The sequence below is a fragment of the Pseudorasbora parva genome, chromosome 3 (assembly GCF_024679245.1).
Source record: "Pseudorasbora parva isolate DD20220531a chromosome 3, ASM2467924v1, whole genome shotgun sequence".
Lineage (NCBI taxonomy): Eukaryota > Metazoa > Chordata > Actinopteri > Cypriniformes > Gobionidae > Pseudorasbora > Pseudorasbora parva.
The window spans coordinates 8,445,374-8,467,864 of record NC_090174.1 but is presented as its reverse complement, the minus strand read 5'-3'; the positions used below and the strand labels follow the sequence as shown (position 1 = coordinate 8,467,864).

The 22,491-nt window shown below is 46.5% G+C and overlaps 25 non-coding genes across 25 annotated transcripts; all 25 read left to right on the top strand.

Moving 5' to 3' along the window:
* Positions 1-104: 104 nt before the first annotated feature.
* trnar-ucg (transfer RNA arginine (anticodon UCG)) lies at positions 105-177 on the top strand. Its single transcript has one exon. It is a non-coding gene; the product is annotated as a tRNA-Arg (tRNA).
* Positions 178-346: 169 nt separating this feature from the next.
* trnar-ucg (transfer RNA arginine (anticodon UCG)) lies at positions 347-419 on the top strand. The gene has a single exon. It is a non-coding gene; the product is annotated as a tRNA-Arg (tRNA).
* Positions 420-588: 169 nt separating this feature from the next.
* On the top strand, positions 589-661 carry trnar-ucg (transfer RNA arginine (anticodon UCG)). Its single transcript has one exon. It is a non-coding gene; the product is annotated as a tRNA-Arg (tRNA).
* Positions 662-829: 168 nt separating this feature from the next.
* trnar-ucg (transfer RNA arginine (anticodon UCG)) lies at positions 830-902 on the top strand. The gene has a single exon. It is a non-coding gene; the product is annotated as a tRNA-Arg (tRNA).
* Positions 903-1,069: 167 nt separating this feature from the next.
* On the top strand, positions 1,070-1,142 carry trnar-ucg (transfer RNA arginine (anticodon UCG)). Its single transcript has one exon. It is a non-coding gene; the product is annotated as a tRNA-Arg (tRNA).
* Positions 1,143-1,311: 169 nt separating this feature from the next.
* On the top strand, positions 1,312-1,384 carry trnar-ucg (transfer RNA arginine (anticodon UCG)). The gene has a single exon. It is a non-coding gene; the product is annotated as a tRNA-Arg (tRNA).
* Positions 1,385-2,032: 648 nt separating this feature from the next.
* Positions 2,033-2,105, top strand: trnar-ucg (transfer RNA arginine (anticodon UCG)). Its single transcript has one exon. It is a non-coding gene; the product is annotated as a tRNA-Arg (tRNA).
* A 170-nt stretch (positions 2,106-2,275) lies between these two features.
* Positions 2,276-2,348, top strand: trnar-ucg (transfer RNA arginine (anticodon UCG)). The gene has a single exon. It is a non-coding gene; the product is annotated as a tRNA-Arg (tRNA).
* Positions 2,349-2,516: 168 nt separating this feature from the next.
* On the top strand, positions 2,517-2,589 carry trnar-ucg (transfer RNA arginine (anticodon UCG)). Its single transcript has one exon. It is a non-coding gene; the product is annotated as a tRNA-Arg (tRNA).
* Positions 2,590-2,756: 167 nt separating this feature from the next.
* trnar-ucg (transfer RNA arginine (anticodon UCG)) lies at positions 2,757-2,829 on the top strand. Its single transcript has one exon. It is a non-coding gene; the product is annotated as a tRNA-Arg (tRNA).
* A 169-nt stretch (positions 2,830-2,998) lies between these two features.
* On the top strand, positions 2,999-3,071 carry trnar-ucg (transfer RNA arginine (anticodon UCG)). The gene has a single exon. It is a non-coding gene; the product is annotated as a tRNA-Arg (tRNA).
* Positions 3,072-3,240: 169 nt separating this feature from the next.
* On the top strand, positions 3,241-3,313 carry trnar-ucg (transfer RNA arginine (anticodon UCG)). The gene has a single exon. It is a non-coding gene; the product is annotated as a tRNA-Arg (tRNA).
* A 167-nt stretch (positions 3,314-3,480) lies between these two features.
* Positions 3,481-3,553, top strand: trnar-ucg (transfer RNA arginine (anticodon UCG)). Its single transcript has one exon. It is a non-coding gene; the product is annotated as a tRNA-Arg (tRNA).
* Positions 3,554-3,723: 170 nt separating this feature from the next.
* trnar-ucg (transfer RNA arginine (anticodon UCG)) lies at positions 3,724-3,796 on the top strand. Its single transcript has one exon. It is a non-coding gene; the product is annotated as a tRNA-Arg (tRNA).
* A 168-nt stretch (positions 3,797-3,964) lies between these two features.
* trnar-ucg (transfer RNA arginine (anticodon UCG)) lies at positions 3,965-4,037 on the top strand. Its single transcript has one exon. It is a non-coding gene; the product is annotated as a tRNA-Arg (tRNA).
* A 169-nt stretch (positions 4,038-4,206) lies between these two features.
* On the top strand, positions 4,207-4,279 carry trnar-ucg (transfer RNA arginine (anticodon UCG)). Its single transcript has one exon. It is a non-coding gene; the product is annotated as a tRNA-Arg (tRNA).
* Positions 4,280-4,447: 168 nt separating this feature from the next.
* trnar-ucg (transfer RNA arginine (anticodon UCG)) lies at positions 4,448-4,520 on the top strand. Its single transcript has one exon. It is a non-coding gene; the product is annotated as a tRNA-Arg (tRNA).
* A 167-nt stretch (positions 4,521-4,687) lies between these two features.
* trnar-ucg (transfer RNA arginine (anticodon UCG)) lies at positions 4,688-4,760 on the top strand. Its single transcript has one exon. It is a non-coding gene; the product is annotated as a tRNA-Arg (tRNA).
* Positions 4,761-4,930: 170 nt separating this feature from the next.
* Positions 4,931-5,003, top strand: trnar-ucg (transfer RNA arginine (anticodon UCG)). The gene has a single exon. It is a non-coding gene; the product is annotated as a tRNA-Arg (tRNA).
* Positions 5,004-5,170: 167 nt separating this feature from the next.
* trnar-ucg (transfer RNA arginine (anticodon UCG)) lies at positions 5,171-5,243 on the top strand. The gene has a single exon. It is a non-coding gene; the product is annotated as a tRNA-Arg (tRNA).
* Positions 5,244-5,410: 167 nt separating this feature from the next.
* On the top strand, positions 5,411-5,483 carry trnar-ucg (transfer RNA arginine (anticodon UCG)). The gene has a single exon. It is a non-coding gene; the product is annotated as a tRNA-Arg (tRNA).
* Positions 5,484-5,654: 171 nt separating this feature from the next.
* On the top strand, positions 5,655-5,727 carry trnar-ucg (transfer RNA arginine (anticodon UCG)). Its single transcript has one exon. It is a non-coding gene; the product is annotated as a tRNA-Arg (tRNA).
* Positions 5,728-6,138: 411 nt separating this feature from the next.
* On the top strand, positions 6,139-6,211 carry trnar-ucg (transfer RNA arginine (anticodon UCG)). The gene has a single exon. It is a non-coding gene; the product is annotated as a tRNA-Arg (tRNA).
* Positions 6,212-22,017: 15,806 nt separating this feature from the next.
* On the top strand, positions 22,018-22,090 carry trnar-ucg (transfer RNA arginine (anticodon UCG)). Its single transcript has one exon. It is a non-coding gene; the product is annotated as a tRNA-Arg (tRNA).
* A 168-nt stretch (positions 22,091-22,258) lies between these two features.
* Positions 22,259-22,331, top strand: trnar-ucg (transfer RNA arginine (anticodon UCG)). Its single transcript has one exon. It is a non-coding gene; the product is annotated as a tRNA-Arg (tRNA).
* Positions 22,332-22,491: the final 160 nt, after the last annotated feature.

Genomic DNA, 22,491 nt, shown 5'->3' with positions numbered 1-22,491 from the left:
TTCTGAGATCATTTTTGTACAGTGTCAATGACAGATGATTATCTCCACATTTCGGCTTTGTCATTGACACAATCTCCAGGAGATGTATTTACTAGTTTTCTCGTGGCCCAGTGGCCTAATGGATAAGGCATCAGCCTTCGGAGCTGAGGATTGTGGGTTCGAGTCCCATCTGGGTCATTTATGAAAGCACAGAACACCAGTTCCATGAGGTTTAGTGTTGTGCAATCTTTGAGTTCAACTTTCTGAGAGGATTCTTGTACAGTGTCAAAGAAACTGAAGATTTTCTCAGCATTTCAGCTTAATCTCTGACACAATCTCCAAGAGATGTATTTACTAGTTTTCATGTGGCCCAGTGGCCTAATGGATAAGGCATCAGCCTTCGGAGCTGAGGATTGTGGGTTCGAGTCCCATCTGGGTCATTTATGGAAGCACAGAACACCATTTCCATGAGGTTTAGCATTGTGCAATCTTTGAGTTCCACTTTCTGAGAGGATTCTTGTACAGTGTCAAAGACACCGATGACTTTCTCAGCATTTCAGCTTAATCTTTGACACAATCTCCAAGAAATGCATTTACTAGCTTTATTGTGGCCCAGTGGCCTAATGGATAAGGCATCAGCCTTCGGAGCTGAGGATTGTGGGTTCGAGTCCCATCTGGGTCATTTATGGAAGCACAGAACACCTTTTCCATGAGGGTTAGCATTGTGCAATCTTTGAGTTCCACTTTCTGAGATCATTTTTGTACAGTGTCAAAGACGCTGATGATTTTCTCAGCATTTCAGCTTAATATCTGACACAATCTCCAAGAGATGTCTTTACAAGTTTTTTATGGCCCAGTGGCCTAATGGATAAGGCATCAGCCTTCGGAGCTGAGGATTGTGGGTTCGAGTCCCATCTGGGTCATTTATGGAAGCACAGAACACCTTTTCCATGAGGGTTAGCATTGTGCAATCTTTGAGTTCCACTTTCTGAGATCATTTTTGTACAGTGTCAATGACAGATGATTATCTCCACATTTCGGCTTTGTCATTGACACAATCTCCAGGAGATGTATTTACTAGTTTTCTCGTGGCCCAGGGGCCTAATGGATAAGGCATCAGCCTTCGGAGCTGAGGATTGTGGGTTCGAGTCCCATCTGGGTCATTTATGAAAGCACAGAACACCAGTTCCATGAGGTTTAGTGTTGTGCAATCTTTGAGTTCCACTTTCTGAGAGGATTCTTGTACATTGTCAAAGAAACTGAAGATTTTCTCAGCATTTCAGCTTAATCTCTGACACAATCTCCAAGAGATGTATTTACTAGTTTTCATGTGGCCCAGTGGCCTAATGGATAAGGCATCAGCCTTCGGAGATGAGGATTGTGGGTTCGAGTCCCATCTGGGTCATTTATGGAAGCACAGAACACAATTTCCATGAGGGTTAGCATTGTGCAATCTTTGAGTTCCACTTTCTGAGATCATTTTTGTACAGTGTCAAAGACGCTGATGATTTTCTCAGCATTTCAGCTTAATATCTGACACAATCTCCAAGAGATGTCTTTACAAGTTTTTTATGGCCCAGTGGCCTAATGCATAAGGCACCAGCCTTCAGAGTTGAGGATTGTGGGTTCGAGTCCCATCTGGGTCATTTATGGAAGCACAGAACACCTTTTCCATGAGGGTTAGCATTGTGCAATCTTTGAGTTCCACGTTCTGAGATCATTTTTGTACAGTGTCAATGACAGATGATTATCTCCACATTTCGGCTTTGTCATTGACACAATCTCCAGGAGATGTATTTACTAGCTTTCTCGTGGCCCAGAGGCCTAATGGATAAGGCATCAGCCTTCGGAGCTGAGGATTGTGGGTTCGAGTCCTATCTGGGTCATTTATGGAAGCACAGAACACCTTTTCCATGAGGGTTAGCATTGTGCAATCTTTGAGTTCCACGTTCTGAGATCATTTTTGTACAGTGTCAATGACAGATGATTATCTCCACATTTCGGCTTTGTCATTGACACAATCTCCAGGAGATGTATTTACTAGTTTTCTCGTGGCCCAGTGGCCTAATAGATAAGGCATCAGCCTTCGGAGCTGAGGATTGTGGGATCGAGTCCCATCTGGGTCATTTATGAAAGCACAGAACACCAGTTCCATGAGGTTTAGTGTTGTGCAATCTTTGAGTTCCACTTTCTGAGAGGATTCTTGTACAGTGTCAAAAGACACCGATGACTTTCTCAGCATTTCAGCTTAATCTCTGACACAATCTCCAAGAAATGCATTTACTAGCTTTATTGTGGCCCAGTGGCCTAATGGATAAGGCATCAGCCTTCGGAGCTGAGGATTGTGGGTTCGAGTCCCATCTGGGTCATTTATGGAAGCACAGAACACCATTTCCATGAGGGTTAGCATTGTGCAATCTTTGAGTTCCACTTTCTGAGAACATTTTTGTACAGTGTCAAAGACGCTGATGATTTTCTCAGCATTTCAGCTTAATATCTGACACAATCTCCAAGAGATGTCTTTACAAGTTTTTTATGGCCCAGTGGCCTAATGGATAAGGCATCAGCCTTCGGAGCTGAGGATTGTGGGTTCGAGTCCCATCTGGGTCATTTATGGAAGCACAGAACACCTTTTCCATGAGGGTTAGCATTGTGCAATCTTTGAGTTCCACGTTCTGAGATCATTTTTGTACAGTGTCAATGACAGATGATTATCTCCACATTTCGGCTTTGTCATTGACACAATCTCCAGGAGATGTATTTACTAGTTTTCTCGTGGCCCAGTGGCCTAATGGATAAGGCATCAGCCTTCGGAGCTGAGGATTGTGGGTTCGAGTCCCATCTGGGTCATTTATGAAAGCACAGAACACCAGTTCCATGAGGTTTAGTGTTGTGCAATCTTTGAGTTCCACTTTCTGAGAGGATTCTTGTACATTGTCAAAGAAACTGAAGATTTTCTCAGCATTTCAGCTTAATCTCTGACACAATCTCCAAGAGATGTATTTACTAGTTTTCATGTGGCCCAGTGGCCTAATGGATAAGGCATCAGCCTTCGGAGCTGAGGATTGTGGGTTCGAGTCCCATCTGGGTAATTTATGGAAGCACAGAACACCATTTCCATGAGGTTTAGCATTGTGCAATCTTTGAGTTCCACTTTCTGAGAGGATTCTTCTACAGTGTCAAAGACACCGATGACTTTCTCAGCATTTCAGCTTAATCTCTGACACAATCTCCAAGAAATGCATTTACTAGCTTTATTGTGGCCCAGTGGCCTAATGGATAAGGCATCAGCCTTCGGAGCTGAGGATTGTGGGTTTGAGTCCCATCTGGGTCATTTATGGAAGCACAGAACACCTTTTCCATGAGGTTTAGTGTTGTGCAATCTTTGAGTTCCACTTTCTGAGATCATTTTTGTACAGTGTCAATGACAGATGATTATCTCCACATTTCGGCTTTGTCATTGACACAATCTCCAGGAGATGTATTTACTAGTTTTCTCGTGGCCCAGTGGCCTAATGGATAAGGCATCAGCCTTCGGAGCTGAGGATTGTGGGTTCAAGTCCCATCTGGGTCATTTATGAAAGCACAGAACACCAGTTCCATGAGGTTTAGTGTTGTGCAATCTTTGAGTTCCACTTTCTGAGAGGATTCTTGTACAGTGTCAAAAGACACCGATGACTTTCTCAGCATTTCAGCTTAATCTCTGACACAATCTCCAAGAAATGCATTTACTAGCTTTAGTGTTGCCCAGTGGCCTAATGGATAAGGCATCAGCCTTCGGAGCTGAGGATTGTGGGTTCGAGTCCCATCTGGGTCATTTATGGAAGCACAGAACACCATTTCCATGAGGGTTAGCATTGTGCAATCTTTGAGTTTCACTTTCTGAGATCATTTTTGTACAGTGTCAAAGACGCTGATGATTTTCTCAGCATTTCAGCTTAATATCTGACACAATCTCCAAGAGATGTCTTTACAAGTTTTTTATGGCCCAGTGGCCTAATGGATAAGGCATCAGCCTTCGGAGCTGAGGATTGTGGGTTCGAGTCCCATCTGGGTCATTTATGGAAGCACAGAACACCATTTCCATGAGGTTTAGCATTGTGCAATCTTTGAGTTCCACTTTCTGAGAGGATTCTTGTACAGTGTCAAAGACACCGATGACTTTCTCAGCATTTCAGCATAATCTCTGACACAATCTCCAAGAAATGCATTTACTAGCTTTATTGTGCCCCAGTGGCCTAATGGATAAGGCATCAGCCTTCGGAGCTGAGGATTGTGGGTTCGAGTCCCATCTGGGTCATTTATGGAAGCACAGAACACCTTTTCCATGAGAGTTAGCATTGTGCAATCTTTGAGTTCCACTTTCTGAGATCATTTTTGTACAGTGTCAAAGACGCTGATGATTTTCTCAGCATTTCAGCTTAATATCTGACACAATCTCCAAGAGATGTCTTTACAAGTTTTTTATGGCCCAGTGGCCTAATGGATAAGGCATCAGCCTTCGGAGCTGAGGATTGTGGGTTCGAGTCCCATCTGGGTCATTTATGGAAGCACAGAACACCTTTTCCATGAGGGTTAGCATTGTGCAATCTTTGAGTTCCACTTTCTGAGATCATTTTTGTACACTGTCAATGACAGATGATTATCTCCACATTTCGGCTTTGTCATTGACACAATCTCCAGGAGATGTATTTACTAGTTTTCTCATGGCCAAGTGGCCTAATGGATAAGGCATCAGCCTTCGGAGCTGAGGATTGTGGGTTCGAGTCCCATCTGGGTCATTTATGAAAGCACAGAACACCAGTTCCATGAGGTTTAGTGTTGTGCAATCTTTGAGTTCCACTTTCTGAGAGGATTCTTGTACAGTGTCAAAAGACACCGATGACTTTCTCAGCATTTCAGCTTAATCTCTGACACAATCTCCAAGAAATGCATTTACTAGCTTTATTGTGGCCCAGTGGCCTAATGGATAAGGCATCAGCCTTCGGAGCTGAGGATTGTGGGTTTGAGTCCCATCTGGGTCATTTATGGAAGCACAGAACACCTTTTCCATGAGGGTTAGCATTGTGCAATCTTTGAGTTCCACTTTCTGAGATCATTTTTGTACAGTGTCAATGACAGATGATTATCTCCACATTTCGGCTTCGTCATTGACACAATCTCCAGGAGATGTATTTACTAGTTTTCTCGTGGCCCAGTGGCCTAATGGATAAGGCATCAGCCTTCGGAGCTGAGGATTGTGGGTTCGAGTCCCATCTGGGTCATTTATGGAAGCACAGAACACCTTTTCCATGAGGGTTAGCATTGTGCAATCTTTGAGTTCCACGTTCTGAGATCATTTTTGTACAGTGTCAATGACAGATGATTATCTCCACATTTCGGCTTTGTCATTGACACAATCTCCAGGAGATGTATTTACTAGTTTTCTCGTGGCCCAGTGGCCTAATGGATAAGGCATCAGCCTTCGGAGCTGAGGATTGTGGGTTCGAGTCCCATCTGGGTCATTTATGGAAGCACAGAACACCATTTCCATGAGGTTTAGCATTGTGCAATCTTTGAGTTCCACTTTTTGTGAGATGATTTTTGTACAGTGTCGATGACACAGATGATTATCTCTGCATTTCAGCTTTGTCTTTGACACAATCTCCAGGAGATGTATTTACTAGTTTTTATGTGGCCCAGTGGCCTAATGGATAAGGCATCAGCCTTCGGAGCTGAGGATTGTGGGTTCGAGTCCCATCTGGGTCATTTATGGAAGCACAGAACACCATTTCCATGAGGTTTAGCATTGTGCAATCTTTGATTTCCACTTTTTGTGAGATGATTTTTGTACAGTGTCGATGACACAGATGATTATCTCTGCATTTCAGCTTTGTCTTTGACACAATCTCCAGGAGATGTATTTACTAGTTTTCATGTGGCACAGTGGCCTAATGGATAAGGCATCAGCCTTCGGAGCTGAGGATTGTGGGTATGATTCCCATCTGGGTCATTTATGGAAGCACAGAACACCTTTTCCATGAGGGTTAGCATTGTGCAATCTTTGAGTTCCACTTTCTGAGATCATTTTTGTACAGTGTCAATGACAGATGATTATCTCCACATTTCGGCTTTGTCATTGACACAATCTCCAGGAGATGTATTTACTAGTTTTCTCGTGGCCCAGTGGCCTAATGGATAAGGCATCAGCCTTCGGAGCTGAGGATTGTGGGTTCGAGTCCCATCTGGGTCATTTATGAAAGCACAGAACACCAGTGTAACAACAACGAGTTTATGAGTTTAATGTCTCGGGGAATAATTAACTCAAAAGGGGTTCAATATTCAATATTCATGAATTTATGAATATAATTTGCCCGTCATTCATTACGTATTAAAAATTTCCCGATAGGGAAAATTGTTTAATTAAATACAAGTAACCCTTTATGAAATTTGCTTGAAATTATCCTACTAAGTTCGTCCACCAAATTAGTTATAGACTTTTCAACTCAATTCTCCATAAGGGATCACTGCTTTACGAGCGCATAAGAAACATTAACTTTACTGATCAGGACAAGTTCAATATTTCAAATGGTCATACAGTTTACTTTACTAACATAGTAGCATAAGCAGTTAGGTAACTTAGATCGCAAGTTTCATTGACTTTGTGTATGTGGGAGAACAACAGACCCAACTCATTAAATGTCTTTTCGGAGGTTTAATAAACACAGACTAAAAATAACACTACGATTCACACAGAGAGTACACACTAACTATGCATCAAGAAAGTAGACATGTAGGTATTAACGAAAGAATACATAAAAGAGAATAATGAATAGACTGAAATTAGAGAGAGATAAAAGAGAGAGATGGGGGAGAGAGAGAGATGAGAGAGAGAGATGAGACAAAGCATTTAGAGGTAAAAACACAACTTTCCTTCAGTTCAACAACTACGACCTGCACGGAGCTTGTCCCAACGGGACAATACACACCTTCTTTACAGCAGTTTAAATTTTATAAGAAGAAGAATACTTGCATTTCTTTTGGTTTCGTTTTGGCTTCTCGATTGTGTGTGTGTATATATGTCTGCGTCTCAGGTAGTTCTCTCCGAGGTCGGGAGGTGACGTAGTTTTCCTTTAGCGGCGTTTCGGGTCTACCTCCTGAAGTAGCCCGTGGCTAGTAAGTTGATGGAACGAGGAACAAAGGATTGTTGAAGAGGAGTTTCCAGAAGAGAAGAGTTCAGAGGAGAGTTTCAGAAGTCAAGCCGGGAAGAAGTTTCAGAAGCGAAGAGGGAAGTCAAGAGGGGAGATTGTGGTCTCCACTGGTCTTTTAAGAGAATTAATCCACGCCCCCTTCTGGCTAATTCACCCAATCCAGAGGGTGAATTCGGTAGCGGGAAAAGTTCTCTTTGTCTCATTTTATGGCCTATTTTGCATGTTCCTGAGGTGTCGTAAAGGGGTGTTGATTTTGTATGGTTTTACTCCCAAGTCGGCTAAACATATTAATGATACATTTCACAATCCCATTTTGTGCATCATTGAGTAAGTCAAAGAAATAGGAATATTTAGATATCAAACACCTTATGGCTGGGAGATATTAAAACAGAGATACAATTTTACACAGGAATACAAGCATTTAAAATGAGCTTACATTGTTTCTATGCCATGACTGAGTAGGCCTGAGTCAAGGAGCATGCATATACACACCAAGCTACCTCGTATACAGTCTAGAATAGTCTTAATTAAAGCTTCATAAGGAATGTGTGTGTGTGTGAGTCCTTGTGTATTGACAGGAGCCTTGGCGCCTTTCGGTCTGGGGAATGAAAAAGGGGGGGGGAAACAGGGTTCGAGTCGTGTGACCCGATCAGGGCCTGTGTTATTGGACGGGGTCGTAAAACTGCCGAATTTGTCACTTCCCCCAGACTCTGTGGCGTGGCTCTTAATTTACATGCGGCTAAAAGCTACCCCCCCTTTTTACAATCAACATTGGGTTCCTCTTTGATCCTCATTGTAAGAGACCACAGACGCTACAGTTCCCCCTTTTCATCTGACGAAGTCCGTATGACATCGTCGGATGACAGTTATCGTTTTGGTCGGATGACAGGTGGATCATGAGGGTCAAGTGGCTAGTGGTTTCTTAATTGTTGTTTTTCTTCAGCCTTCGGTTTCTGAGGTTATTCTCGGACAGCCTCCCATCACGATGGATGGATGGTAGGTGAGTCGGGCAGTCGGGAGCAGGTGTTTGTTACGGCTGGGGCGCCAGCTCGATGAGGTCCGTCTCTGCTCCGGGCGTTGTAGTTTCCCTCCGGGGTTTCCATCGGAGACCCCCGGACACGGCCGTTGTGAGCTTGGCTGTGGAGGTTCTCATCTGGTTGAATTTTCTGTACAGGAGGAAAGCGATGCCCAGGGTTAGGGTATTGCCGAAGATCATAGAGACACATAGCGCAGTGTCAGCTGCGGTCCAGGTTTGGACCACAGGAGAGTTATTCAGGATGGGTATTCGGGACAATGCTTGGAGGGCTGTATCAAGGGGAGCAATGTCAATGAGCTGGGGCCCCCCTTTCTCAATCCACAATTCTAACTCGGGAGCGAGGGTGAAGTTGTGGTCCTTGAAGAAGGCGGGGATTTCCAGTTCCGACTGGTATTCTTCGCTCGGGAGGTGGTACAAGGCCAAGTCGTCCAGGTGGAGGATGGCTCCTCGTGGTACTTGGACCCACATGCTCTGATCCAGCAGGTTGATACGAGTCGCAGTGTCGTGTTGGTCGTAGATCAGTGTGGCGGTGCGCACGGGAGTGTTGACGAGCCACCTGTCACCTACGATCTCTGCTTGCGTCTCGGTGACTAGGGTACGAGGCGTTGCGTCGGTGGGGCAGCGGGTATTGCTGAGCATAGGTTGCAACCCGCAGATTCCCTCCGTGTTGTCTCGGAGGAAAGGTTTGCTTGGGCAGAGATAATGAATGTCTTTGGTCAGGGTACACATGTGTAGGTTTGGGGCTAGGTACAGCTGTGTGTCGCTGTCATGGTACGCGACTACCTGAGGAGTGCGCACCTTGAGGTGGGTGTTACCTTTCCAAAAGCCTACATTAATAATGTCTTTGAGTCGGTAGATTCGGCTCGACTCGATGATGGGTAAATTAAGGAGGAAACCCATTTCTTTCTGCTCGGGATCCACATACAGGGGAATGGCGCTTCCCAACGAGTAGGCCAGGTGTATCTGCAGCGGGTCAGTGGGTGCGTTGATCGCAGATGCCAACACGTTTTGCACCAGGCTTAAGGGTATCAGGTACGGTGGGATTCTACCCATGGCTAAGCTGTCGATGGACGAGCTTATTTCCCGTAACATGTCCGTCATTAAGGCGGTAACTAGCTGTGTTTGGGCAAAGTCATTTTGGAAGACGGTGAATAACTGTTTCATGGAGTTCACGGTCTGGTTCAACAGGACACTGTGGGTGTTTAGAATTACCACAGTTCCTCTCAACGTCTTGCCGATAGTCTGTAGAGCGGCACTCTGTGTGGTGAGTTGCTCTTTGAGCTGTGGAAGTTCAGTTTGGATTTCAGCCACATGTCGTCTTACTGTGGCGATGTTCACTGCGTTGACACTGGACATACCAATGTTAAACAGAGTTCCGACGGCGGCAGCGGCTCCGAGCAGCGCTCCCAGGAACCGTTTGGGGCGGCGGTTGTGTCCACCTAATTCTGCCTGGGTGACGGTCATCTTCTCTAGTTGTTTTAGCATGTGCGTGACATCAGCATCGGCGTGGCGGAGAGAGTCCTCTGTCCAGCGAGCACCGGCCCAGCTGTACTGGGCTACTGCACGGGGGTAGTGTGCGTTGTAGACGTTGCGGGGGTCAAGTCGGACATACACCTTCTGAGTGTGGGTTCGGCAGTTGGTGATCAGAAGTCCAGGTTGCTCTCTCAGTACGATGCCCGAGGCTGGACCCGGTGTGATGATGTCTGGTGGTGGCTGGCCTCTGATTGTCTGGAGGCACAGGAGCAGGATCCACAGTGGCATCCTGTTACAGGCAAGAGAGAGAGAGAGAGAGAGAGAGGGAGAGAGAGAAAGAGAGAGTGTGTGTCAGTGAGATTTGTCCCAGGTGGGTGGGACAGTCTTCTCGTTTCGGGGACGGCGGTTGTGTTCAGCTTGCATTGGCCCCTAACTGTCTTTCTCTGTTAGTGGCCACATGTCTCTTGATCTGGTTCCTGTGAACCCATTTGAGAACTGGTTCTCTTTGTCCCTGGTTTAGCTGAATCTGGTATGCGACGGGAGAGAGTTTGTTCATAATCTCATGGGGTCCCGTCCAGTGGGGCAGAAATTTCTTTGACAATCGTCGGGAGCCTGTCAAAGGTGGCGGGTTGAAGTTGTAATACCAGACCTTGTTGCCCACCTCCAGTTCTTGGTGTGAGGCTTTGCGGTCGTAGTAGGCTTTCTGACCTTCAGCGCTCTTTTGCAAGTGTTGCTGAGCAAAGGCAAAAGTTGTTTTTAAATGTCTATGGAGCTCATCGAGGTACTGGAATGTGGTGTACGCGGTGACCAGGTTGGAGTCGCCGGGTTGGTACAGCAGGTGTAGTGGCAGAGTCATCTGCCGCCCAGTCATGAGTTCAAAAGGGGATACCCGTGTTGATTCCTGCGGGGTGGCTCTGAGGGCCATCAGCACGAGGGGGAGTTTCATATCCCAGTCTTTTTGGTTAGCAGACACGTATTTTCTCAGCATGGCGACTACTGTGCGATTCGATCGTTCAACTTGCCCTGATGCGATTGGATGGTAACTGACGTGCAGTCTAGCCTGTATCCCCAGGCATTTCCAGATTTGTTGCATGATCTCGGCAGTGAAATGGGTGCCTCTGTCTGAGTTGACTTTCAGTGGCAATCCGAACCGTGAGAAAACGTGGTTTAACAGGAGGTATGCTGTGGTCTGGGCGGTGTCGTTGGGTGCTGGTAGACACTCCACCCACTTGGTAAACTGGCACACCACTGTAAGAAAGTACTTGTTGCCTCTTGTGGACCTGGGCAGGGGTCCTACCCAGTCGATTTGTAGGTCTGACCACGGAAACGTGATTCCTCTGCGTTGCAGTGGGGCTCTGTGGTTCGGGTTTGCCGGTTGGAACTGACAGCAAACCAGACACTCTCTGACGTACTCCGCAACATCTTGCTGCATGCCGGGCCAATATGCCACCTGTTTCAGTGTGTCATACGTGGCTCTGGTGCCGTGGTGTCCCGCACATGGTGTGTCGTGGGCGTACATTAGCATCACCCCCCTTTGCGATCGTGGCACCACAAGCCGTGGCGTTGTGCTGCCATCGGGTGCAAACCACAGAATGTCGTCCTGTATACGCATCATGTGTTTGGAGTTGTATAGTTGCTTGAGGCTTGAATCCTCAGAGAGGTCAGAGTCAGAGATAGGGTGGTCGGAGGGGTCAGAGAGGTGGTCGAAAATTGTCTTAATTGCCGTGTCAGAGGCTTGCATGTCCGCAATGTCGTTGTGTGAAATCTGCGGCGTGAGCGCCAGTGACTGTGCGGCGGCCATCGTGGCAGGTGCTGGTCGCTTGCTGCGGGTTAGCACTGCCACGGCGGGGCTGGGTGTGGGGTTTGGAGGTTCCCACATCTCGCCGTGTAGTGCGCCCAACTTTGCGAGGGCATCGGTCTGGTCATTTAAGTCTTTGTCGGGGCCGGGTAGTTTCGAATGGCCTTTGACCTTTTTCCAGTACACCGTCAGTTCATGTGTACTTGTGATGTTGTCACATTCCTGGAACAGGTGTTGGTGCTTGACTGGCTTGTTGTTAGCGGTCTTGAAACCATTTTGTTTCCAGGTTGGAAGGTGGCAAATGAAACTGAGCCTGGCGTAGTTAGAGTCTGAGCAGATGAGTAGTTCTTTGAAGTTATGGGCTGACGCGATCTGACAGGCTATGAGAATGGCTGCTATTTCTGCATATTGCGATGACTGGGGGCCCAGCATGAAGTGTCGTGGTGGGCACGGCTGATCGTTCACCCATAGCACACCTGCACCTGCTTTGAGGGTGCCGTCGTGGTTGTAGGAGCACCCATCGACGTAGGCCGTGGGCATGTCTTGGCACGCGTTCAGTTCAAAGTACCTGTGACAGGTGAGTTGTTGTTGTTGGGGTTCTTGTTCATCAGCGGCAGCTGTAGGCGTGTCATCAGAGCAGTTCTGGCATGCAGCCAGGCCATTACCCAGCGCAGACTTGTGGTTCTGTGCATATCGTGCCTCAACGTTGCGGCCTTGGAGGGCCATCAGCCATGTGGCGATACGTGAATTAGTGACTACGCCATCTCGGATGCGTTGGCTATTGAGGAACATTACGGGCTGGTGGCAAGTCTCTATGATAACCTTCTGCGCCCCAATGTAGTTGGAGAACCGCTGTATGGCCCACACCGTGCAGAACAGAGCTTTTTCACAGTCCGAGAACTTGCACTCCGGTGGGAGAAGCGTTTTGCTGGCATATGCGACCACCTTTTTGTCTTGGTCATGTCGTTGAAAAAGGCCAGCACTAAGACAGTGGTCGGAAAACCCGGCTTCCAGGTAGAATTCCTTCTGTGGATCTGGGTAAGCAAGGCATGGGGCTGTGCATAAATGTCTTTTTAGTGCTGCCATGGCGTGTTCCTGAGCTTCGGTCCAGACAAACGGTGAGTCTTTCTTTAGCAGGGCTGTGAGCGGTCTGGCAATGTCTGAATAGTTCTCGATGAATTGTCGGGAGTAATTGCATACCCCAAGAAAACTGCGTAGCTTAGAAACATTAGTAGGGGGCTTGATGTTTTGAATGGCATGAATTCGGTTAGATTGAGGTTCAATGCCTTGGGATCCGATGAGCAGGCCAACGTAGTTGACCTTGGTTCGGCACCATTGTCCCTTGTGGAGGGCAATCTTGGCACCGGCTGCGGATAATTGGTTCAAAACATAGTCTATTTCTTTCAGGTGGTCGTCCACCGTGGCGCTCTTCATGAGAACGTCGTCTACGTAGATTAAGTTGCCTCTTACTCTGGCATCCGGGCAGGCTTTGTTAAGGAAGATGTTGAACTCAGCTGGTGAGTTAGCATATCCGAACGGGCACCTGTTGAAGGTGAATTGTCGGTTGCCAAATGTGAAGGCCAGCTTGTGTTGATCTTCTGGATGCACTGGGATGGTCCAGAATCCAGAGGCCACATCAAGTGTAGAGAAGATTGTGGCCCCCCTTATTCGGGGTATTTCTTGTTCCAACTGAGTCATTGGCCACCTTGAGAGCGGCACCTGTTGATTCAATCTCCGATAGTCTATTGTTGGGCGCCAAGTGCCGTTGGGTTTGAGCACGGGCCAAATTGGGGCGGAGTAGGTGCTGTTACATGGACGGATGACACCTTTGTCGAGCATGGACTCGATAATCTTCTGCACTGGTTCGTATGAAGCGATTGGGATCTTGTACTGCTTGACAAACGTGGGAGGCGCACCAGGTTGTGTTGGGATGCGCACCGTGTGGAGGTTTGTGAGACCGCAGTCTAATGAGTCTTTGGCAAAGGATTCTTTAAACTTGTAGAGGACTCGTCTGAGTCCCTGACGTTCTGTCTCATTTTGGAGCGCGTTAGCGTCTCGTAGAATTTGTTGCACTTGAGACTCAAAACCGGGGTACGGTTCCTCCACCTGGGTGTCATCAGGCAGTTTGGTATGGAGGGGTGCAGCTAGTTCATCCGTTTCCATGACAGGCTGTTGGGAGACTGTGTATATTACAAGGTGACTGTCCTCTGTCAGCTCCGTTCGGCAGACCTGGTCTTTGGCCGCCGGCATGACAGATGTTATGGCGATGAACTTGAAGGGTACAGTGAACAGGGTGTTGTCTGTACATTCTGCTGGTATCAGTGCGGGCGGAATGGGCCCAATGATGGGTAACACAAGTTCAAAGTCATGAAAGTCATTGCTGATTAGCCATCCCAGTCGAAAGGCTTTTGGGATGTTGATGTCCATTGCTGTGCAGTTGTTGAACAGGATGTAAACAATACGAGATGACACTTCAGTGAGGGGTGTGGCTTCAAGTGTGAGTCCGAGTTCCACACATTCGGGTGAGGGTTGGAAGAAACTCAGTGTGTGGTTTAAGGTTTGACCACATCGCATGTTGAGCCGCACAGCGACCCCTTTGGTGTATGCTGGTATTGCAGTTCCTTGTTCACTGACAAGCGTGCAGACTTCAGGGATGGTCTGTCCCGACATGAGATTGTCAAGGCTGATGGGAAAGGGTGGCTGTGACGTTAATGGAGCCCATACCATTTCGTTACATACGTCCACATGAGCCTGGAGGCGAATCAGAATGTCTGCTCCGATGTAAACATCGTGGGGCGGGTCCGGTAGGACCAGAAAATAATGGGTAAGGCACCTGTGGTTCCATTTCAGGTGTAACGCACAGACTCCTTTGGCGGACTCCATAGAGGAGGGGTATGAGTTCAAAGGAAAGCGGGTGCGCTTGCTGGCGTAAAGAGTGTGTGGTGCCTTTTCACTGAGTGACTTGAACAGTGAGAGACTAATGGCTGAGTTATCGGCCCATAGTGCGAGAATAATGTTTGTGGTGGTGATGTCATTCAGCTGTAGGTCATTCATGACCCGGGGGCAGAAGGCATCAGAGTCTTTGGTTAGCTGAAATGTGCAGAGTAGCGAACTTGCACTTGGCTTTGGGGCTGAGGCTGGGTTGTCACAGTGTGCTGCAGGGGGTCCCGTGACCTTTGTGACCTGGCAGTCTGGCTCTGCGGGAGTTCCCGTGACCTCTGTGACTTGACAGTCTTGCTCAGACGATGTGTGTGTCTGAAGGGGCAGAGGGTCACGCACTTGAGCCCAGACTTTCAGCTGTTTGAAGTCCAGTACGGGTTCGAAGCGGTCCAGCAGGTCTTTTCCGATGAGGAAAGGATAAGCGTTCATAGGGGAGACATAGACGGGATGTATCAGGCTCATTGGTCCAATTGTCAGGTGGATGGAAGCTACGTGCTTGAGCTGGATGTCGTTTTGGCTATACGACTGCACATTTAGCTTACAAGTGTGAAGGTTAAGGGTGCGATTTTGCCTCTGTGCTTCAAATCTGAGTCTTTCAAACAGTTGGGCGGATATAAGCGTGAGGTCGGAGCCAGTGTCAACTAGGGCTTCGAGCTTAAATTCCCTTTCCATAGTGATAGTCAGATAGAGTTTTCGAGCCATTCCCTTCTCGATTAGGTTTCCCAGGAGTCTTGGTGTGGGGACCTGTGTGTTGCTTAATAAGCCGTCTGGATATGTGTCAAGTGTCTCATTATGCGTGCAAATAATCAAAACAGCGCTTTCTGGTACGCTGGCCTGCCCCATGATGCTGTCTTGATCAGAGGCTGTTGCTGTCAGCTGTTGTGTGGGTGTGCGGCTGACGTGTGGGGGTGCAAAAGTTAGTTCATTAGTCTGTGGTTGGGGAACAGTGTTCAGGGTGGATGATTCAGTTGCAGGAGGGTCAGGCAGGTTGATTTCAGGTATCATGTCTAGTCATGCTGTGCCTGGTCCGTCCTTCTTGTCTTCCTTGTGAGGTTTCTGTCGGAGGAACTCTTTCAGGGTTTTTAAGAGCTCTGTGACCTCAGAAGCAGCTGCACTTTCTTTGCCAGACGCGGGTTCAGGTCTGGGCCTGCCATTGTCCCGTCGAGGGTGGCCTCGTCGCTGGCTTTCTGGGCTGGGTGGACCCGGAGATTCGTTTCGGCTCCGTCTGGGTTGTCGGCCAGCTTCCCAGGTGCCCACCCCCTTTTGGTTGTGAAAGGGGCGAGGCGGTTCCCAGGATCTTTCAGAGCGATTGCTCTGATACCGTGGCCGGTCTCCATTATGACCACGCTGCCCTCTGCTGGCGTGGAGTGGTTTGGACTCTCTGTTGACGGGTCGGTAACTGTGGCTCTGTTGGGCGCCCTCTAGGGTTAGCTCTGGGTGGTGCTCAGAGACAGGGCAGATGGTGGGCTGTTTTACAGTCTTTTCAGAAATGGTTTTCTGTTTGACATAAGCTTTGTGAGCCAAGTCTCTTAACTGTTGCATGTCCATGCTGCGCGGGCACGCCAGCACCCCCAGGTGGTGACTGACGGTAGGGTGCAGGTTTCGGAGGAAAAGAGTTTTGAAGTTGATGTCCTCCTCCATGCCTGGGTCGTTACGTGCCCCGAAGTAAGCACGTCGCAGTCTGTTATAAAAGTTCTGTGAGGTCTCGAGTCGGGCTTGCTTGAGTTCCATGGCAGTGATGAGCCCCTGGTCTGACTCGGGATCGGAGTACTCACGAATTAGAGCTTGTCGTAGATGCCAGTAGTCCGCTTTGATGGCCTCTGGTTGTCGATCCAGAAAGCTGCGTACGTCCCGATTAGACGTGGCCCTGAGCAGGTACAGTCTGTCCCAGTTGTTCGCGTGAGCGACAGTTTGCAAGTAAAAGTCTATGTCTTTTAAGTATGCGTGGACGTCGTGTCCTCCTGCCGGGTCTGGGCTGAAGGTAGGAATATTTCTGGCCAGCTTGTCAAGGTTCTTTGAGGCTTTGTGGCTGTCGACCTTGACTTCCTGGAAGGGCGTCCTTTCCTCTGCTGCTGACGGGGATTCGTGGAGACTGGCAGGTGATCTTTTACACAGGGGGCTGTCATCCCCCTTCGTAGTTCTTGCTTCTTGGTGCAAAGGTGCGGAGTAATCGGTCAGGGGAAACTCTGTGTTGTGTGTTTCCCCCTTCCGGTCACGTTGCACTTTATATGATTGTCTCAGTTCTCTGTGCACCATGTCAAGTTCATCTTTGAGCTCGTGTCTTTGCTGGATGAGCTCGTCAATCTCGGCTTGTGCCGACTGCAAATGTTTTGCACAGACTTTAGCGTTAATGTCTCTGTCTTTAAGTTCATCATGGGCTCTCTCCAGGAGGGCTTCGCCACGCCGAAGCTTTTCGTCGAGGTTTTTTCTGGCGTCTTTCTCTGACTGTATTCGTCGGTCGGTGTCACGACGGAGCTCCTCCAGGGTCTCTTGAAGTCTTTCTACTTCTTTTCTTTGTTCTTTGTCTGTTTCGTCATCTTTCTCTGTGTCCAGAAGCTGATCTAGACGAAGCTGGGTGAGGGCTTGGTCTCTCTGGGCCTCCTCAGCTTGAAGCTTTAGCGTTGCTGCCTCCTGTTCCAGGTTGGCGTAGCTCCCTTCGCTTAGCCGTGCCTGTGCGATGAGGACGTGGGCGAGGCTTCCGAGGATCTTGGCCACTTCCTTGTTGGAGTAGCTCTGCGTGGGGTCGTGTGTCATCAGCTGGTCTAGCTCTGTGTCCAGTTGTCCCTGGTTCAGCTGCCCCAGACTTCCTTGACTGGTGGCCGTTAGCGCTTCCAGCCATGTCGTTAGGCGGTCCCACGGGACGGCAGGGCTGGGGGCACGGGACATTACTGCGAACGAGAGAAACACAGCACACACACACACACACACAGAGAGAGAGCCAATGCAAGCTTGTTCTAAGCTAACGAGCTATCGTACGGATAGCTGGGAATTTTGGCTAACTGATGTAGACAGTTAGATAATTAGACAATTCAGACAATTAGGTGGGCGGTAGCCCTGGTTGTCACTTGGTGAACTGCTGCTCGGTCGTCCCGGGACTATCTAATTCTCCTTGGGGTCTCTTGGTGAACTGAAAGAAACACAAACGTGATAGTCCAACAGTGAGGATAGGAAAGAGCACAGTGGAAACAAACACAAGATGAATTGGTCTGTAATGAAAGGAATGTCAGCGTGCGCGCCGGGAGTGTTAGGGAAAATTAATAGGCTTAATGCTCAAGATATACTAAAATTCGGCTTGTACTATGGGTTGTCCCATTTAGCTCATCCGGGGTGAATTGAGGTCGCTCAAGTGGAAACCCAGCGGTGTGGTTGGCCTTTCAAACGCTTCCAAACACCCACTGCCGTGTCCCCGGTCCCCTGCCACTCTGTGTCGCGTTGCGCCCACTCAAACAGCTTATGACTTTAAACACAACCCGACACACCAGTCCATCAACCGCCAGCCCGCGCAGCAAAATCGGAACGTCCCCAGAACCCTCTTTTTCAAGAGTGGCCCCGCTCAGGCCCCGGTTTAGGGATTAGTCCCAGAGATTGCCTTGCGTGCGTGAGCTGAACTGGTTGACTTCTTTGGAGTGTCGAATTGCTGATGTCGCCACTGCGTGCCACAGCCGCGGACAGAGATACAAGAAACCGAGACTCACACACAGCCGGTGCCGGTTACGTCGGTCGGGCCACCCCCCCCTTCTGGAGACCAGCCTGTGACGATTCTCAATGCACCTCGGACGCGTGAGCCCTACAATGGATACACAAAGAGGGTAAACAGGTGGAATTAAAATGAATTAAATGCTCCCCTGTTCACCGGATCAAAGGCCTTTTGATTGTAGGTGAGAAGGAAGTGGAAGTTTAAATATCAAGAGCAATTTAGCAAAAAGGCAAAAGTTTCTGTCAAGTAGTGATAAAACAAAAAGCACCTTTGATACTGTTTGTAATTACCAGACTGAACTTTGTTCCCGATGGGAGGGGAAAAGAAAACTTTTGCAGAGAGGGGAAAAAAAAAAAAAATTAATAATAATAAAAAAAAAAAAAAAAATTAAAATAAAAAAATTAATAATAATGATTTTTAATTAAAAATTAATTAAAATTAAAAATTAAGATTAAAAATTGAAAATTAAAATTAAAATAAAGTTATAAATTAAATAAAAAAAAAATTGAGATAAAAAATAAAAATTAGAAGCTCAACTTAATTCAAATTAAATTCAAAGCAAGTTTAAATGAAATTTAACTAAGCCTGTAAGGAAAATCAAATAAAAGAAAGCCAATCAAAAATCCTACCCTATAACGATTAATCTCTAAATGGGAGTTATCCAAATAAAAGAATTAATCAGGAAGGGCGTAGGGATTTAGTGTTGCGCTGACTTAACAGGGTATAGCCACACGGTGGCGTCCTTCCTTCCAATTGGACTGTCTGTGACTTAAACCTAATTTCACTTTGGGTTAGAGGAAGTTATGTTTCTTTTTAAACTTCAAATTCGAATAAGGGTGTTTAATCAGCGAGAAAGGAGATTTGGTTGTTGCTAGAAAAATTGTATAAATGAAACTGTGTACAACAGTAAGCAATAAACAATTTATAGGCTCAAACTTATTTTGTTAAGGCAGAATGAAATACGGAGAGTGAAACTATCCGAATTTATCCACACGATGGCGCTATTGCGCCCGCCCTAGACTAGAGTTAGTTAGGCGGAAATGCTCACCAGATGGCTTTGTCTGGTTCTTGAGTCGCCCTCTGGCGGTTTGCAAGCGGCGTTGCAATTTCTGAGTCGCCTTCGCGTTTTGCAAGCGGCGTTGCAATTCTTGAGTCGCCCTCTGGCGGTTTGCAAGCGGCGTTGCAATTTCTGAGTCGCCCTCTGGCGGTTTGCAAGCGGCGTTGCAATTTCTGGGTCGCCCTGGCGTTCTTCGCTTTACTGGCTCTTGCAAATCATTTACAAATGACTGGTGCTCTAGATGCACGCGTAACAAGACGGGTGAATGCAGGAATCTTCCGTCTGCCTATTCACGCATTTTACATGGACTCCAATAGACATTTATCAATATGGCTGACGGTTTTCAGCATCTCTGATTCAAATGTTTTAGGTCTCAAGTCTTTGGTTAGCTAAGCCAGACTTAAACCAGGAGTTATCGTTTATCTTAACGATATAATAATTATTCTGAGGCCCCTTATATTGTACAGGAGAGTCTCGTCCTGTCCCAATCTTCCGCACAGATAGAAACTTTTGTAGTTCAGATCAAGCGGGATAACGCAACGTACGTGTCTACAGACGTCATCAAAATCTCATTATTTTGATGGAACACATAATATATTGCTCGAGTCAAATGTATGGATTTCCTACAATACATTCGTTTGGGAATCACGCGGATAACCCTATTGCGCCCACGGCTGCAGTTTTTCGTTTCAAAATTGGATTTTTGTACCATTCATATTTTCATTAATATAATCCGGCTACTTCAACATTTCTCAGCATCTGTTTATGCTTGGGTTCGCCTTGCGCGTACCGTTCAATTCACAAAACAACACCAAAACAAAACGAAACAAAAACGCGCGTGCAGGTTATTAATACTCCAAAAATACACAATGAATAGAATATGAATATCATTCACACATACACAAACGTTTGAAACTTGCCCGCATTTTTCTCCACCATAAGATATGTAACAACAACGAGTTTATGAGTTTAATGTCTCGGGGAATAATTAACTCAAAAGGGGTTCAATATTCAATATTCATGAATTTATGAATATAATTTGCCCGTCATTCATTACGTATTAAAAATTTCCCGATAGGGAAAATTGTTTAATTAAATACAAGTAACCCTTTATGAAATTTGCTTGAAATTATCCTACTAAGTTCGTCCACCAAATTAGTTATAGACTTTTCAACTCAATTCTCCATAAGGGATCACTGCTTTACGAGCGCATAAGAAACATTAACTTTACTGATCAGGACAAGTTCAATATTTCAAATGGTCATACAGTTTACTTTACTAACATAGTAGCATAAGCAGTTAGGTAACTTAGATCGCAAGTTTCATTGACTTTGTGTATGTGGGAGAACAACAGACCCAACTCATTAAATGTCTTTTCGGAGGTTTAATAAACACAGACTAAAAATAACACTACGATTCACACAGAGAGTACACACTAACTATGCATCAAGAAAGTAGACATGTAGGTATTAACGAAAGAATACATAAAAGAGAATAATGAATAGACTGAAATTAGAGAGAGATAAAAGAGAGAGATGGGGGAGAGAGAGAGATGAGAGAGAGAGATGAGACAAAGCATTTAGAGGTAAAAACACAACTTTCCTTCAGTTCAACAACTACGACCTGCACGGAGCTTGTCCCAACGGGACAATACACACCTTCTTTACAGCAGTTTAAATTTTATAAGAAGAAGAATACTTGCATTTCTTTTGGTTTCGTTTTGGCTTCTCGATTGTGTGTGTGTATATATGTCTGCGTCTCAGGTAGTTCTCTCCGAGGTCGGGAGGTGACGTAGTTTTCCTTTAGCGGCGTTTCGGGTCTACCTCCTGAAGTAGCCCGTGGCTAGTAAGTTGATGGAACGAGGAACAAAGGATTGTTGAAGAGGAGTTTCCAGAAGAGAAGAGTTCAGAGGAGAGTTTCAGAAGTCAAGCCGGGAAGAAGTTTCAGAAGCGAAGAGGGAAGTCAAGAGGGGAGATTGTGGTCTCCACTGGTCTTTTAAGAGAATTAATCCACGCCCCCTTCTGGCTAATTCACCCAATCCAGAGGGTGAATTCGGTAGCGGGAAAAGTTCTCTTTGTCTCATTTTATGGCCTATTTTGCATGTTCCTGAGGTGTCGTAAAGGGGTGTTGATTTTGTATGGTTTTACTCCCAAGTCGGCTAAACATATTAATGATACATTTCACAATCCCATTTTGTGCATCATTGAGTAAGTCAAAGAAATAGGAATATTTAGATATCAAACACCTTATGGCTGGGAGATATTAAAACAGAGATACAATTTTACACAGGAATACAAGCATTTAAAATGAGCTTACATTGTTTCTATGCCATGACTGAGTAGGCCTGAGTCAAGGAGCATGCATATACACACCAAGCTACCTCGTATACAGTCTAGAATAGTCTTAATTAAAGCTTCATAAGGAATGTGTGTGTGTGTGAGTCCTTGTGTATTGACAGGAGCCTTGGCGCCTTTCGGTCTGGGGAATGAAAAAGGGGGGGGGAAACAGGGTTCGAGTCGTGTGACCCGATCAGGGCCTGTGTTATTGGACGGGGTCGTAAAACTGCCGAAGTTGTCACTTCCCCCAGACTCTGTGGCGTGGCTCTTAATTTACATGCGGCTAAAAGCTACCCCCCCTTTTTACAATCAACATTGGGTTCCTCTTTGATCCTCATTGTAAGAGACCACAGACGCTACACCAGTTCCATGAGGTTTAGTGTTGTGCAATCTTTGAGTTCAACTTTCTGAGAGGATTCTTGTACAGTGTCAAAGACACCGATGACTTTCTCAGCATTTCAGCTTAATCTTTGACACAATCTCCAAGAAATGCATTTACTAGCTTTATTGTGGCCCAGTGGCCTAATGGATAAGGCATCAGCCTTCGGAGCTGAGGATTGTGGGTTCGAGTCCCATCTGGGTCATTTATGGAAGCACAGAACACCTTTTCCATGAGGGTTAGCATTGTGCAATCTTTGAGTTCCACTTTCTGAGATCATTTTTGTACAGTGTCAAAGACGCTGATGATTTTCTCAGCATTTCAGCTTAATATCTGACACAATCTCCAAGAGATGTCTTTACAAGTTTTTTATGGCCCAGTGGCCTAATGGATAAGGCATCAGCCTTCGGAGCTGAGGATTGTGGGTTCGAGTCCCATCTGGGTCATTTATGGAAGCACAGAACACCTTTTCCATGAGGGTTAGCATTGTGCAATCTTTGAGTTCCACTTTCTGAGATCATTTTTGTACAGTGTCAATGACAGATGATTATCTCCACATTTCGGCTTTGTCATTGACACAATCTCCAGGAGATGTATTTACTAGTT